General features: G+C 38.0%; 1 protein-coding gene across 3 annotated transcripts in view; it reads left to right on the top strand.

Annotated features, from left to right (window-relative positions):
* Positions 1-14,367, top strand: part of GPR156 (G protein-coupled receptor 156) — a 100,671-nt gene that overhangs the window by 9,714 nt on the left and 76,590 nt on the right. The window contains exon 2 of one of the 3 annotated variants that reach the window (XM_053918413.1): positions 2,623-2,806. The exons of the other annotated variants lie outside the window; for them this stretch is intronic. The gene's annotated coding sequence lies outside the window, so the exon portion shown is untranslated. The remainder of the gene's footprint in view (positions 1-2,622; positions 2,807-14,367) is intronic. 3 annotated transcript variants of the gene reach the window in all.

Here is a 14,367-nt window from a genome sequence, read left to right as displayed (position 1 = left end):
CCTTGCCAAGTGTGGATATTATCAGCTCAGTGGGGAACAGGGTTTGCATATCTTGGTTGCATTGTGTCTTTATTGGTTCTGGTTGGCCACACTATTTACAATTCTTCTTGCTCATTTATTCCATGTTGTGGTATTATACATGTTCTTCTTCTGTAGCAGGAGCAGTGTGTGAGATCATTGCAGGGGTAGGGGGTGGTCAGAGAGAATAGGCTGTTACAGTGCTTTCTCACAATCCCCTATTTGCTATGTTTTTGTTATGCCCTTTCTTTAATAGCTGGATTGAGAAAATTCTTCAATTCCAGCACAGTGTTCTCCCCGTATTTTGAGGGATTTGAGATTTGGGGACTTATGAGTCCCCAAATCTCAAATCAACTCCAAATTTCAATCAACTACAACTGATTACTTGACATGAGAATAATTAGTTGAGAAGGTAGGGGTCTTGGAGCTTAAGGATCGGTGCCAAGCAACAGATATGAACATTTTTAAACAAATGATTATAACAAATCTGGTATTAGGAGTGAGCTTCCCAGGACTACTTGCCTTTCATTTTTAGTTATGCTTTTGTTTGGATGTAAACCTTCATTCAGTCTAGTCCACTAGACTGGAGGGGAATGCAACTCCCCAGCACTCCAGGGCTGGAGAACATATCAGAGAAGCCTTAAGGGAAGTTAGTGGTATAAACAAGTGAAATATAAAAAGTGAACTGACAAAATAGTAAAAAGTAAATGAGATTTTAAGTCCTCAGCTGAAGGCTGCTGTATGACCAGTGGGCCTGTGAACTCAAGGACATGTTATGGAAATCTGTGATCCCTGAGCTGCATTAGAACTGCAGTTGTGAGTCTGTGTTCATAATACAAAAATTAGCTAAGCAGAGGGAACGAAACTATGAAGTCCTGTGGCAGACATTTTGCTATTGTCTTCTATAAGACATGCTGTAATTTTTACTCAGTAGTTTTGAAATGGATTTCTATGTCCGAGATTGAAAACTAAAGGAAGAAAAAAACAATAGAAGTTATTGCAATTAATTTCTAAGGAGAAACTTTATAGTTCGACCATGTATAATAGGCATTAGCTTCTGTGTTCATACATACTTTTACATAAACTTTTAATTTTCAAATATGCACTAACTAGTAATAATGATAGTAACCAGTCCTTATAGTGGGCTTGCCTTTTATAACTTAGGGATTCTATAATGTATCTTAATTGGTGTTATAGTTAATAGTAAGGATAGCTGTATCTTATACTATTTGCAGTATCATTTGCGTCTATAAAGATTATCTTTAAAGAGCTTGGTTTTCTCAGTAAAAATATTTTAAGGTTAAATATATTATAAGACATTAAGCATCTGCTTCTGTCTATAATGGACTACCCAATAGTAGACAATTGCTCCCATAGGGGACATCTAGAAAAGCTACATTAAAAAAATCTATTTTAAGGCATAAAAGACCTACTATGACAGCTGGGACTTGAGAGCTAAGACCTCAAAAAGAACAAAAACTCAAGTGTCCCACATTCTAGGTTACTTTTTCCCTCGAGACAGTTAGTTACCATTTTTTAAGTGGCACCTGAGGAGAAGCTAAGAACCCAAGCAAAAAGTATCTGCCAAGAGTCAGAAAAGCAGAGCAGAACATTCTGATAGGGCTGGGAGGGGGAAAAGAGAATTCGAGGATACTAAATGAGCCAGAACATGAGAGGCCATGTTAATGGAAAGAAATCATTCCAATAATCTGGGCAATTTTCCGTTCAAACCATTCACCAGTTTATAAGTACCACATATCAAGAAGTAAAAAAGCCCAACAGAAAGCAGGTGCTAAATAGCCAAGAAGCTAATCAGAGCTACTTACAGTCTTATTGTGATGGAGAGATAGAAATTAGAGTTTAGGATTCACCAAGGTGAAAAGACACTGTGATAGGTAATTTTATGTGTTAACTTGAGTGTGCCATAATATACCTAGCTATCTGGTTAAAATTATTTTGCGGTGTATCTGTGAGGGTGTTTCTCAAAGAAATTAGCATTTGAATTGGTGAGCTGAGTAAAGCAGTTGGCCCTCTCCAGTATGTGTGGACATGATCCAATCTGTTGAGGGCCTGGATAAAACAAAAAATCAGAGGAAGGTTGAAATTGTTCTGCCTGACTGTTGAGCTGGGACATTGATATTCTTCTGTCCTTGGCACTCTTGGTTCTCAGGCCTTCAGATTCAGACTGGGATCTGCACCATCAGCTGTCTGGTTGTCAGGCCTTTGAACTACATCATCATTTTCTTGGGTCTGTAGCTTGCAGGTGACAGATCATGGGACTTCTCAGCCTTCATAATTACATGAGTCAAAACCTTGTAATAAACCTTTTTTATTTATATATAAATTATCAGTCCTGTTTCTCTGGAGGATCCTGACTAATACAAACACACTAAGCTTTTAGTTGGGACTCTGGAGGTTCTATGCCTGAGGAGTTAGCCCAGAAATAGAACTGGTCTTATAAAATATTGAAATATAATTCATAATCAAATCTCTGGATTGAAGCAATCTGTTTTTCTTCTAACACCCTAGCAGAAGCTGAAGAACATATTTATTGGAAAAGAGAAAATGATCCAGAGCCTTTATATTTTTAATACATCGTTTCAGATATTCAGTGAAACAAAAGAAAAGAAGGCATATCAGAATACAGTTTCCAGAATATGATGCAAAAAGAGAGGATTCAAACTCCCTGAGGTAAGAAGATGGTTTCAAGTCTCGGGAGACCAAGACACCTAGAGTTTGTAGGACAGAAGAGAGAGCTGTATCAGGCATGGGAACTACATGAAAAAATGTAAGATTTTTATTATTATTTATACCTCTTTTAAATATAATTGACAGTTTAAAGAAAGATGAAAACATGTGTTATGGGATCTATAGCATAGATAAAAGGAGACGTATCATGGTAACAGCATGAAGGCTGGGAGTGGAGACATGCAAGTATATTGTTGTAAGGTTTTTTTATAGTACATGTGAAGTGATATATCAGTTGGGGGCAGACCGTGATAAGTTAAAGATGTATCTATAAACATGAAAATAATCACAAAGAAAATACAACTAGTATAGCTAATAAGCCAACAAAGAGATAAAATGGAATCATAAAAATACTTAATTCACCCAAGAGAAAGCCGATGAGAAGTTTAAAGGGAACAATCAAGAGATGAGATAAATGGAGCTTCCGGCCAAGATGGAGACGTAGGTAGACACACTGTGCCTCCTTACACAACCAAAAGGACAACAACAATTTAAAAACAAAAAAACAACCAGAACTGACAAAGAATAGAACTGTATGGAAGTCCAAAAACCAAGGAGATAAAGGAGAAACATTCATCCAGACTGGTAGGAGGGGCAGAGACGGGCAGCCGGGGTGGAGAGGATTTGCCGCAAGACGGCGGCTGGCAGCCCCAGCAAGGTGGTGGATTGTGGAACGGGGCAGGCCAGGCTGCAGCTGGCAGACCCCGTGGCCCCACATTCGTGCATAGATAAACCAGGAGGAATGGCAGGGGAGCAAAGCAGACCATGCAACCCAGGGCTCCAGGGAAACTAAAGCCTCAAACCTCTGATTGAAAACACCTGTGGGGATAGGGGCAGCAGCGGGAAAAACTCCCAGTCTCACAGGAGAGTTCGTTGGAGAGACCCACAGGGGCCTAGAGTGTGCACAAGCCCACCCAGTCGGGAACCAGCACCAGAGGGGCCCAATTTGATTGTGGGTAGCGGAGGGAGTGACTGAAATCCAGCAGAGAGTGGAGCAAGCGCCATTGCTACCTCTCGGTCCCTCCCCCGCGTATGGCATCACAGCGCAGCAACCAGCATTACCCCAACCCGGTGAACACCTAAGGCTCTGCCCCTTTATGTAACAGGCATGCCAAGACAAAAAAAAAGAAAAAAGAAAAAAAATGGCCCAAATGAAAGAACAAGTCAAAGCTCCAGAAAAAATACAACTAAGCAACGAAGAGATAGCCAACCTATCAGATGCACAGTTCAAAACACTGGTAATCAGGATGCTCACAGAATTGGTTGAATTTGGTGGCAAATTAGATGAAAAAGTGAAAGCTATTCTAAGAGAAACAAAGGAAGATGTACAGGGAACCAATAGTGATGGGAAGGAAACTGGGACTTAAATCAACGCTGTGGACCAGAAGGAAGAAACATCCAACCAGAAAAGAATGAAGAAGCAAGAATTCAAAAAAATGAGGAGAGGCTTAGGAACACCCAGGACATCTTTAAACATTCCAATGTCTGAATTATAGGGGTGCCAGAAGGAGAAGAGGAAGAACAAAAAATTGAAAACTTACTTGAACAAATAATGATGGAGAACTTCCCTAATCTGGCAAAGGAAATAGACTTCCAGGAAGTCCAGGAAGCTCAGAGAGTCCCAAAGAAGCTGGACCCAAGGAGGAACACACCAAGGCACATCATCATTACATTACCCAAGATTAAACATAAGGAGAGAATCTTAGAAGCAGCAAGAGAAAAGGACACAGTTACCTACAAAGGACTTCCCATAAGACTGTCAGCTGATTTCTCCAAAGAGACCTTACAGGCAAGAAGGGGCTGGCAAGAAGTATTCCAAGTCATGAAAGGCAAGGACCTACATCCAAGATTACTGTATCCAGCAAAGCTATCATTTAGAATGGAAAGGAAGATCAAGTGCTTCTCAGATAAGGTCAAGTTCAAGCAGTTCATCATGACCAAGCCCTTATTCTATGAAATGTTAAAGGGACTTACCTAAGAAAAAGAAGATAAAAAATAGGAACAGTAAAAATGACAGCAAACTCACAGTTATTAACAACCACACCTTAAACAAAAGCAAAAACAAACTAAGCAAACAACTAGAACAGGAACAGAATCACAGAAATGGAGATCACATGTAGGGTTATCAACAGGGGAGTGGGAAGGGGAGAGAAGGGGGAAGGTACAGAGAATAAGTAGCATAAATGGTAGGTAGAAAATAGACAGAGGGAGGATAAGAATAGTATAGGGAATGTAGAAGCCAAAGAACTTATATGCATGACCCATGGACATGAACTATAGGGGGGGAATGTGGGAAGGAGGGTGTGGGCAGGATGGAGTGGAGTGAAGGGGGGGAAATGGGACAACTGTAGTTGCATAATTAATAAATATATTTTTTTTAAAAAGAGATGAGATAAATAAGACCTCCGGTCAAGATGGGAATGTAGGCAGACATGGCTCACCACTTTGCTCAATCAAAAATACAACTAAAATATAGAAGTCATTTCTAGGACAGTCAGAAATTGAGTTGAATGGAAGTCTGACAACTACAGAATTAAAGAAACCACATCCATCCAGACAGGTAGGAGGGACACAGACAGGGAATGGGCTGATCTCACACCCACATGTGATGGATAAAAATTCAGGAAGGATATCTTAGGATTGAGGAGTCCCAGCCACCCACCAGGTCCCCCAGCCTGGGGTTCCAGTGCTAGGAGAATAAGTCACCACAACTTCTGGCTGCAAAAACCAGTGGGGATTGAGTCGAGGGAAGAAACTTCTGGAACCCCAAGCAGGTTTTCTTAAAACACCCACACGTGGACTCACCTACTCAGACTTAACTCCCTTTGCGCTCTGGTACTAGGGTGGCAGCTTGGAAGCTACCAGTGGCATGCTGGGTGAGACTGAGGTGTCTGGCATGGGCAGAGGCCATTGTCCTTTTTTGGGCCCTCCACCCACAGACCCACAGAGCTAGCAAGCTGGTGCCATATCTGAGACTCTATCAACCTGGCTAACACTGTTTGACACACCTTAGAGATTCCCAGAGACTCCACCCCACCCAACTTATGGGCCCACCCAAGCTACTTTTCCATATGATTGGCTGGTCTTGGCTCATGCTTCACAACTTCCTAAATCTTCTCAAACAAGCAACAGCTGGCCTCAGTGAGCCCCAGGCTCAGCACTAGCAGCAGCCAGCCTATTTTCACAGCTTAGTTTCACCTGGGAACCTCCATACTTAGCACAAGAAGCAGTCATCTCAGGTTGCTTTATAGCTCAGGCCGGGTGGCCCCAGGCAGAACACAGATGGGGGCTGATATTGCCCTGAACCACCTGGGAAACCCCAGGCCCTTGCACCCAGTGGATAGCTATAGACCACACTGGAGCACCACCTACCAGCCCCTGCACAACTGATCCTCCACAGAGGATAGAGGTTCATGGTAAGTGGTAACAGCCAATGCTTATAGCTGACTGGCCTGGGTAAATCCATCTCATTGACCTGCCAACAGCAATCAAGGCTCAAGTACAAGAGGAAGGTGTACTTAGCCCACATAAAGGGTGGTACCCACCTTGATTGATAGGAGAGGCTGTGCCACTGGACCCTATAGGACACCTACTACATTAGGCCAAACTACCAAGACAGGGAGTCATAGCAGCTCTGCCTAATACATAGAAACCAACAGAGGGAGGCTGCCAAAATGAGGAGAAAATGAAACATGGCCCAAATGAAAGAACAGATCAAAACTCCAGAAAAAAGAGCTAAACAAAATGGAGAAAAGCAATTTATCAGATGCAAAATTCAAAACACTGGTTATAAGGATGCTTAAGGAACTTAGTGAGGACCTCAAAACCATAAAAAAGATCCAGTCAGAAACCAAGGATTCACTAATTGAAATAAGGAGCAATTTACAGGGAAATAAAAGTAGTGAATGAAGCTGAGAATCAAATCAATGACTTGGAACGCAAGGAAGCAAAAAACAACCAATCAGAATAGCAAGAAGAAAAATGAATCCAAAGAAATTAGGATAGTATAAGCAGCCTCTGGGATAACCTCAAGAAGTCCAACATTTGCATCATAGAGGGGCAGAAGGAGATGAGAAAGAGCAAGAAATTGGTAATCTATTTGAAAAAAACAATGAAAGAAAACTTCCCTAATTTGCTGAAGGAAATAGGCATGCAAGTCCAGGAAGCTTAGAGAGTCCCAAACAAGATGGATGCAAAGAAGCGCACTCCAAGACACATCATAATTAAAATGCCAAAGGTTAAAGATAAAGAGAGAATCTTAAAAGCAGCAAGAGAAAAGCAGTTAGTTACCTACAGGGGAGTTCCCATAAGACCATCAGCTGATTTCTCAAAAGAAACTTTGCAGGCTAGAAGGGACTGGCAAGAAATATTCAAAGTCATGAAAAGCAGGGACCTACAGCCAAGATTGTTCTACCCTGCAAAGCTATCATTTGGAATCAAAGGGCAGATAAAGAGCTCCCCAGACAAGAAAAAACTAAAGGAGTTCATCATCACCAAACAATTATTATAGAAATGTTAAAGGAACTTATTTAAGAAAAAGAAGATCGAAACTATGAACAATAAAATGTTAAAAATACATATCTACCAACAATTGAATCTAAAAAAGTAAGCAAACAAGAAGAACAGACAGAATCCTGGATACAGAGAGGATTTTGATGGTTGCTTTATGGGAGAGGGGTGTGGGGGGATGGGTGAAGAAGTGAGGGAATTAAGAAGTACAAATAGGTAGTTACAGAATAGCCATGGGGATGTAAAGTACAGTATAGAAAATAGAGTAGCCAAAGAACTTATACACATGATCCATGGACATGAACAACGGTGAAGGGATTGCCTGGGGGAGTAGAGGGTGATGGGTGGAGGGGCACAATGGGGGAAAAATCATGACAACTGTAATAGCATAATCAATAAAATATTTTTAAATGAAATAAATATAAAACAATAACAATATAATACATTTAAACCTAAATATACCAAAATCTTAACACCTCAGCTATAAGGCAGAAATTGCCAGATAGGATAAAAAAGCAAAGCCAACTATACACTATGGAAAATAAACACACTTTGCATATTAAGATACAAATAGATTAAAAGAAAAGGATGGAAAAGATTTACTATGCTAATACTGAATATAACTGAGTAACAATATTAGGTAAAGTAGATTGCAGAGCAAAGAATATTACCATGTATAATAGTCAATTCATCAGAAAGTCATAACAATATTAAATATATGTGCACCTAATAACAGAACTTTATAATACATGAAGTAGAAATAATATAACCTCAGAGAGAAATAGGGAAATCCATAATTGTAGTCCAAAATTTCATTACCTTTCTCTCAGTAATGGATAAAATAATAAGAAAATAATTATAAGGACATAGAATAAAAAACCAGCAGTCAGTCAGCTTGATCTTATTGATCTTTATAGAGCACTCTATCCATTAGCAGCAAAACATGCATTCTTTTTCAGTGTATATGGAACATTCATCAAGATAGACCATTTCTTGAGCCATAGAGAAATTCTCAATACATTTTAAAGGATTCAAGTCATACAAAAAATATTCTTGACCACAATGGAATTAATGAAGAAATCAGTAACACAAATCTTCAAATATTTGGAAACTAATGAATGTACTTCAAAATAGCTTGTAAGTCAAAGAGGAAATCAAAAAGGAAATGATAAAATATTTTGGATTGAATGAAAATGAAAAGTCATGTATCAAAAGCAATAAGTAAGTGGAAATGTATAGTGCTAGGAGCTTATAAGAAAAATGTCTTAAATCAGTATCCTCAGCTTCTATCCTAAGAAACTAGAAAAAGGAGCAAATGAGACCAGGAATACTAAATATCAGAGCAGAAATAAAAATAGATAACAACAACAACAACAAAAACAATAGAGAGAATCAATGAAAGCAAATGCTGATTGATTAAGAATATCAGTAAAATCAAAAAACCTCTAGCCAGACTAATCAGGATTAAAAGAGAGCAGACACAATTTACTAATCTCATGAATTATACAGGTGGCATCACTACAAATTCTACAGATATTATAAAGAGTGTTATTCCAATCATTCTATCAAATTAGATGAACAAATTCCTTGAGAGATAAACGACCAAAATCATTCAAGAAATATTCATTCAAGAAATAATGTGAAAGCCCAGATCCATTAAAGAAAAAATCTCCACAAAATAAAGAAAGAGAAAGTTTTTAACCTGATAATAGGAATCTATGGAAAACCTGCATCTAACATTATATTTAATGGCAAAGGACCAAATACTTTCCCCCTAAGAACAAGAACAAGAAAAGATGTTCACTCTCACTAATTCTATTCAACATTGTCCTGGAGGTCCTAGCCAGTGCAATAAAGTTAAAAAAAAAAAAAAGAAAAGAAGAGAAGAGAAAAGAAATGAAATGAAAGATATCCAGTTTGAAAGGAAGAGGTAAAACTCTTTATTTGAAAGTCACCTATAAGTGGAACCTAATCAAAATATGACCAGAGATACTGAAATAAAGAACTAACTGGCAGTAACCAGAGGGGAGGGGGGAGGAGGATAATGGGAAAGAAGGGGAAGGGTCAAGTAACACGTATAAAAGACCCATGGACAAAGCCAAAGGGGGGTAGGATTGAGGGTGGGAGATGGGGGTGGGAGGGGCAGGGGAAGTGATGGCGGGGAAAATGGAGACAAATACTTGAACAATAATAAAAAAAAGAAAGTCAACTGATCATCTATATAGAATATTCAATGGAGTCTGCAGAAAAGCTACTAGAATTAATAAATGAGTTTAGCATGGTTTCAAAATACAATATCAATACGCAAACATCAGTTGTGCATACTGATTGTTCAACAATCAAAATTGAAAGTAAAAAAATTTATAATAGCATCAAAAATATGAAATACTTAGAGATAAATTTGATTAAAAATTAAACAAAACCTATATACTGAAAACAACAAAATCTTTCTGAGAAATTAGTGGAGACCTAAATAAAGGGAGAGATGTGCATTGTTTGTGGGTGCTATGAACTGAATGTTTGCATTCTCTCCTGTCCCCCAAATTCATAGGTTGAAATTTAGTCTTTAATGTGATGGTGTTAGGAGGCAGGGCCTTTGGGAGGTAATAGGTCATGAGGGTGGAGCCCTCATGAATGGGATTAGTACCGTTATAAGAAGAGGCCAGGGAGCTCTGTAGTACTTTTCTCATTATGTGAGGATACAGCAAGAAGTCAGCCATCTGCAAACTGGAAGAAGGCTCTCACCAGAACTCAACCTGCTGGCGCCATAATCTTGGATTCCCAGCTTCCAGAACTGTGAGAAATAAATTTGCTTTGTTTGTAAGCCATGCAATCTATGGCAATTTGTTGCATCTGAACTCATTAAACCAATGGATTAGAGGACTCCTTATTAAGATGTCATTTGTCCCTTAATTGATCTAAAGATTCACTGCAGCCTCAAAATCCCAGGTGACCTTCTTGTAGAAATTGCTAACCTCATTTTAAAATTCACTGGAAAATGTGATACCTCAGACAAGGGCCTGGTCTCCAAAATATATAAAGAACTCACACGACTGCACTCCAGGAAGACAAACAACCCAATTAAAAAATGGGCAAAGGATTTGAACAGACACTTCTCCAAGGAAGACATACAGAGGGCCCAGAGACATATGAAAAGATGCTGAGCATCACTAGCCATCAGAGAAATGCAAATTAAAACCACAATGAGGTACCATCTCACACCAGTCAGAGTGGCCAACATAAACAAATCCACAAACAAATGTTGGAGAGGATGCGGAGAAAAGGGAACCCTAGTGCACTGTTGGTGGGAATGCAGACTGGTGAGGCCACTGTGGAAAACAGTATGGAATTTCCTCAGAAAACTAAAAATGGAACTGCCCTTTGACCCAGCAATTCCACTGCTGGGATTATATCCTAGGAACCCTGAAACACCAATCCAAAAGAACCTGTGCACCCCAATGTTCATAGCAGCACAATTTACAATAGCCAAGTACTGGAAGCAACCTAAGTGCCCATCAGCAAACGAGTGGATCCAAAAACTATGGTATATTTACACAATGGAATTCTACGCAGCAGAGAGAAAGAAGGAGCTTATAGCCTTTGCAACAGCATGGATGGAACTGGAGAGCATTATGCTAAGTGAAATAAGCCAGGCGGTGAGGGACAAATACCATATGATCTCACCCTTAACTGGAACATAATCAATAGAAGAAAAAAGCAAACAAAATACAACCAGAGACATTGAGGTTGGGAACAGTCTAGCAGTGGCCAGGGGGGAGTGGGGTGGGGACAGTGGGAAGAGGGGATTGCAGGAACTATTATAAAGGACACATGGACAAAATCGGGGGGGATGGTGGGGGTGGGGGAGGGAAGGGGAGAAAAGGCATACAACTGTAATTGAATAACAATAAAAATTTAAAAATATATAAAAAAATTAAAAAAAATAAAATTCATTGGAAAATGTATCTAGAATAGCCAAAACAACTTAAAAAAAAAAAGAAAAAAGTTAGAGGACTATCAATATCTGTTCATTTTTTTGAATGGAAGAATGATTTTACAGGTGTATACATATGTTAAAATTGACACTTTAAATATGTGCAATTTATTGTATGTAATTTATACCTCAATAGAGCTGTTTCTAAAAACCTAATAGATAGGAAAATGAGTTAAAAACATACAAGAAAAGGAACACAGAACAGGTTGGAAAAGTAAAGCAAATAGTAACGTACTAGATTTTCAATTCATTTATGTCAGTAATTATCTTAATAATTGTATTATTCCAATTAAAAGGCAAACATTGAGCTAAAGAATAAACATTAAAATGATTATTAAACATTTTTTACTCTCTGAAAATCCCTTTTTAAAATTTTTTTAATAAAATTTTTTTCAATTACACTTTAATTCAATATTATTTTGTATTAGTTTCAGATGTACAGCATATGTTTTAGACAATCATATATCTTACAGACTCTACCTCTGATGTTTCTAGTATGCAACTGGTACATTCCCTAGTGATTCCAGTATTATTGACTGTATTCCCTATGCTGTACTTTACATACCCATGTCTATTTTGTAACTACTAATCTGTACCTCTCAATCCCTTCACTCTGGCAACTGTCAGTCTATTCTCTGTATCTATGAGACTGTTTCTGTTATGTTTGTCCATTTATATTGTTCTTTAGATTCCACACATAAATGAGATCATATAGTCTCTGATTATATGTTTCTCTGACTGACTTATTTCACTTAGCATTATACCCTCAGTGTCCATCCATGCTATCACGAATGGTAAATTTTCTATCTTTTTTGCAGCTGAGTAGTATTCTACTGTGTAAACGTACCACCACCTTTTTATTCACTCATTTACTGCTGGGCACTTGGGCTGCTTCCAAATCTTAGCTATTGTAACACTGCTATGAACATAGGGATGCATAAATCCTTTCAAATTAGTGTTTTGGATTTCTTCAACTATATTCCCAGAAGTGGAATTGCTGGGTCATAAGGCAGTTCCATTTTTAATTTTTTGAGGAACCTCTTTACTGATTTCCACAGTGGCTGTGCCAGTCTGCACCCCCACCAACAATGTAGAAGGGTTCCCTTTTCTCTACATCATTGCCAGCACTTGTTTGTTGATTTATTGATGATAACCATTCTGACAGGTGTGAGGTGATATCTCCTTGTGGTTTTAATTTTCATTTCTCTGATGATTATTGACACTGATCATCTTTTCATATGTCTATTGGCCATCTATATGTCCTGTTTGGAGAAGTGTCTTTTCAGGTCTTATGCCCATTTTTAATTTGAATTATTTGAGGGTTTTTTGGTTTTGAGTTGTATGATTTTTTAAAATAAATTTTGGATATTAACCCCTTTTCAGATGTATCATTGGTGAATATGTTCTCCCATTCATTGGATTGTCTTTTTATTTAGTTGATGGTTTCCTTTGCTGTGCAAAAATTTTTTAGTTTGATGTAGTGCCATTTGTTTATTTGGGGTTTTTTTGTTTGTTTCCCTTGCCTGAGGAGATGTCAGAAAAAATATTGCTAAGAGAAATGTCTGAGGTTTTACTGCCTATGTTTCTTCCAGGATTTTTATGGTCTCAAGTCTAACATTTAAGTCTTTAATTCATTTTGAGTTTATTCTTGTACATGCTGTAAGAAGGTGGTCTGCATTTCTTGGACATGTCTGTCTATTCTCCCAACACCATTTATTAAACTGTCTTTTCCCCATTCTATGTTCTTGCCTTCTTTGTCAAATATTAATTGACCGTATACACAGGAGTTTATTTCTTTCTGAGCTCCCTATTTTGTTCCATTGATCTATATGTCTGTTTTTATGCCACCACCATGCTGTTTTGATTACTATGGCCTTGTAGGATAGTTTGATACCAGGTAGCATGATATCTTCAATTCTGTTCTTCTTTCTCAAGATTGTTGTGGCTATTCATGGTCTTTTGTGGTTCCATATAAGTTTTTGGATTCTTTGTTCTAGTTCTGTGAAATACATCATTGGTATCTTGACAGGAATTGAATCTATAGATTGCTTTGTGTAGTATGGACATTTTAACAATATTAATTCATATCCATGAGCATGGTATATGCTTCCATTTATTTGTATTTCTTCAATTTCTTTCTGTGGTGTCTTCTAATTTTCCAAGTTCAGGGCTTTTACTTCCTTGGTTAAATTTATCTTTAGGGTTTTTTTGGTGCACTTATAAATGGGATTCTTTTCTTAGTTTCCCTTTCTGATAGTTCATTATTGGTGTATAAAAATGCAACCAATTTCTGGAGGTTTATTTTGTATCCTGCTACTTTACTGAATTTGTTTATCAGTTCCAGTAATCTTTTGGTGGAATATTAAGGTTTCTCTATATACAGTATCATGTCATCTGCAAGTAATAATAAAAGTTCTACTCCTTCCTTTCCAATTTGGGTGCCTTTATTTCTTCTTTTTGTCTGATTGCTATGACTAGGTCTTCAAACTCTTGTTGAATAAGATTGGTGAAAGTAGACATCCCTGTCTTGTTCCTGATCTTAAGAGAAATGCTTTTACTTTTTCCCCATTGAGAATGATGTTAGCTGTGGGTATTTCATAAATGGCCTTTATCATGTTGAGGTATGTTCTTTCTATTCCCACTTTGCTCAGAGTTTTTATCATAAAGTGGTGCTGAATTTCATCAAAAGCTTGTTTTGCATCTATTGATATGATCATATGATTTTTATCCTTCATTTGTTTATGTAGTGTATTGATTTGTGGGTATTGTACCAACCTTGCATCCCCAGAATAAGTCCCACTTGATCATGGTGTATGATCTCTCTAATGTATTGCTGGATTCTGTTTGGTAATATTTTGTTGAGAATTTTTGCATATATGTTCATCAGGGATACTGACCTATAATATTCTTCCTTTGTAGTGCCATTACTGGTTTCAGAATAATGCTGGCCTCAAAAAAGGAGTTTGGGAGGAGTTTTTCCACCTCTTGAATTTTTTGAAATAGTTTGAGAAGGATGGGTGTTATTTCTTTTATAATTGTTTAGTAAAATTCACCTATGATACCATCTGGTCCAGGACTTTTGTTTATTGGAAGTTTTT

This window comes from Desmodus rotundus, chromosome 2 (genome assembly GCF_022682495.2).
Source record: "Desmodus rotundus isolate HL8 chromosome 2, HLdesRot8A.1, whole genome shotgun sequence".
Taxonomy (NCBI): domain Eukaryota; kingdom Metazoa; phylum Chordata; class Mammalia; order Chiroptera; family Phyllostomidae; genus Desmodus; species Desmodus rotundus.
The sequence above is the reverse complement of the archived record's forward strand: the minus strand, read 5'-3'. Positions and strand labels throughout refer to the sequence as shown.